This window comes from Gracilinanus agilis, chromosome 6 (assembly GCF_016433145.1).
Source record: "Gracilinanus agilis isolate LMUSP501 chromosome 6, AgileGrace, whole genome shotgun sequence".
Taxonomy (NCBI): domain Eukaryota; kingdom Metazoa; phylum Chordata; class Mammalia; order Didelphimorphia; family Didelphidae; genus Gracilinanus; species Gracilinanus agilis.
This window is the reverse complement of record NC_058135.1, coordinates 189,061,695-189,065,143: the sequence shown is the minus strand read 5'-3', so window position 1 is coordinate 189,065,143 and position 3,449 is coordinate 189,061,695.

The window sequence follows — 3,449 nt, the reverse complement described above, 5'->3', positions numbered from 1 at the left end:
AGGGTAAGTTGCTCTTTATGAAGTAAGGAAAGAGAACATGTTTTTCATTTCAATGAAGACAACTCAAATAAATCAAATAAATCATTATTCATGGAAGAGACTGGTTGAAAGAGTCCACTTTCTAAATGGGAAATCAAATAACAGTAAGAAAAGATGTAAACTTTGTTTCTATAAAAGTAATATCTGATAAAAATGCAATTCTTAGCTCCAAACAAGAGATATAATGTATTACAAAAGATATCTATTTTATTTAAAGAATAAATTTTCTAAATATTCAAATAATATCTCAGATAATAAGGAAGTTTCCATAAATGAAACATATATATTTATATAATAACACTAATCTATGAAAAGGATGCAAAGTTTTCCCTTTAACTTTATTCCTTCTACTCTTTTATTTTACAAAATGAAGGAACTTGCAACTTTGGTGGAAATTCATATGCAAAGACCATAGATCTTTTTGACCAAAATTTAAATAGTCATGAATTATACATTTTTCATAGTCAGAATTATAATGCTTTATTTCTTTTCATCAACATAATAAACAGAACAAATTATGAAGTTTCATTGTATTTTCAATAATCAACTCAGTAACTTCACATTTCTACAACTATTCTCTAGTAAGGCCTATTCTTTTTTGAGAATATACAATTCATAATTGTACAAAACAAGAGAATTGCTTTCAAATGCCCAATAAGAAAACATATCTCATAGCAACCATTCTCAAATTTTTAAGGGCAGGGTCATCATAACTAAAAAAAAGAGGTTCCTAACTAATAGAGAAGCTATCTACTTTTAGATTTCCAAGATAATTGTCAATCTTCATTTCTCATTTATTAAATTTATTGGACTTCTCCATCAGTAATGGTTCACAGGCTACAGAAATACCTCTTCAGATGAAGAATTGCATAGTCAACACCCATATTCTAATAGTACTCATCTCAAGGATTCAAGGATTGAGTAATATAAAGCAAACATCTTCATACATGCAAACACACTCACACACACATTTGGCTGTCTGTGCTGTGATGAATTCCAATTTCTAATGTATACAGGCAGTTAGGTCAGTCATGTAAAGGAGTACTAGAATTGGAGCTAGTAGGACAACCTCACATAATTATTAGGTATGTAACCCCTGGAAAGTCACTTAAACTATAAATGCCTCAAGTTTCTCATTTATGAAATGGGGATAATAATGACTAAATTGCAGCGTAATTTGAGGACAACACAAAATAACATGTATAAAATGCTTTGCAAACTTTAAAACATTATCTCAATGCTAACTGTAAATAGTAATTGACATGCATACAACTTTTAAAAACTATTCTACATGCATTATTTCTACTGAAAGTCTAAGGTTTTGGTTGTAAAATTTATAATCTCCTTCATATTTAGTAATAAAACTAAGACAAATGCTTACCCGAGAAGAAATAACTTTTAAAGGGAAAAACCAGCAATTGAACCCAGATCTGCTTTTTCTATTATTACTGGTTTCACAAAAGCCTTAATGAAATGAAATTACCTTTGGAAACAGCAAGGAAAAATGTCAGGTATACCATTTGTCCTAAAAAAGGAAAACTAGAGTATTCCATTTATAGGCCACTGAGTTTACATTTAATTCCTTCTAAAACTCTAAAATATATTGATTAAGAGAAGCATCAGGACTATCTAGAAAAGGAAGGGAAAACAGTGCTGTACTACTTTGATTTTCCTTTCCTTTGCATGGTTAATAGACTCACATTAGGGAAATATTATAGATAGATATACTTTGTTTTTTTATTTTAATTTTAATTTTTCTCAAATGTATAAAATACAATTTTAACATTTTTTCCAAAATAATTTTGAGGTGCAAACTGCCTTATTTCCCTCCTTCACTTCCCTCTAATTTACTAGAGAATGCAAAAACTTTCATATAATTTATACATATGGAGTCCTCTAAAACATATTTTCATATTAGTCATATTACAAAAGAGAACAGAGACCAAAATTAAAAAAAAAAAACTTTGATCAATATCTTTATTCCTCCCACCATGAAAGCATTTATAAATAGTTTTGTTCAGATAAAACAGTTTTCCTTTTTCTTTGATCTCTTTGAGATACATACTAGTAGTTGTATTCCTAGATAAAAATGTGTGAAGAATTTTGTACTTCTATAGGTACAGTTACAACTTTCTCTACACAATGGTTGGATTCATTCACAACTTTAACAAGTGTTTTAGTTTCTAAAATTTTCCACATTGCCCCCAACATGTCTTGGTTTCCTTTTTCTGTCATATAAACCAAATTGATAGGTATGAGATGATACCCAAGATATGTTTTAATTTGCATTTTTTATCATAACTGATTTAGGGCATTTTTCAAATGCCTACAAATGGCTTTGATTTCATCTTGTGAAAATTGTCTGTTCATATGCTTTGGCCATTTCTCATCTGGGAAATGCCTTGTATTCTTATGAATTTGACTCTTTTCTCAATATATATTTGAGAGATCAGAGAAATTTGATATAGATTTTTTTCATTTTCTATTTTCCTTCTAATTTTAGTTGAATTATTTTTCTTATGCAATTATAACATATAATATGTTAAAAATTATAAAATTTATGTTCTGTAATCATACATCTTTTATTTAGTCAAATTCTTTAATCCTGTGATCTGACAAGTAAATTGTTTCATTCTCTCCAAATTTGTTTATGTTATGACCCTTTATTTCTAAATTGTGAACTCATTTTGACCTTATTTTTAGTATGTAGTATAATATGTTGGTCTACATCTAGTTTCTGTGAAATTGATGAATATTACTTGTTATTTTAGTGAAAGTTCCTTTTATTTCTATCCTTTATTGTGTCTTTAATAGAAATAAATGTTGTATTTTGTGAAAAGCCTCTCTTGCATCTCTTGAGTAAATTGTATGATTTTTGTTGTTTTTGTTATTGAGATAGTCAATTATGCTGAAAAATATCCTTAATATTTAACTAATTCTTTGTTCCTGGTAAGAATCCTACCTTGTCATAGTGTATAATTTTTGTGATCTATCACTCTAACTTTATTAATATTATTTACTTAAAAGTTATGCATCAATATTTATTATAGAAATTGGCCTATAATTTTCTATTTCTGCTTAGTCTATTCCTGGTACAGATATTAGCATCATATTTGTGTCATGGAAGGAATTTGGGAGAACTAGTTCTTTGCCAATTTTTCCAAATAGTTTATACGGTGTTGGGAATAGTTGTTTAGCTGAAGCATAAGAGATTCTGCTCCAGTATTTTATTTTTACTTTGTGAGTTTCTATTTTAAGTGTGCTTTTTGTAAAAAAAAAACAGTTTCTTGTTTTTATTCCATTCTGCTATATGCCTCTATTATGATTATTAACTGTATTTTCCTCAATCCATTTTCTTCTTCTTCTTCTTCTTCTTCTTCTTCTTCTTCTTCTTCTTCTTCTTATTCTTC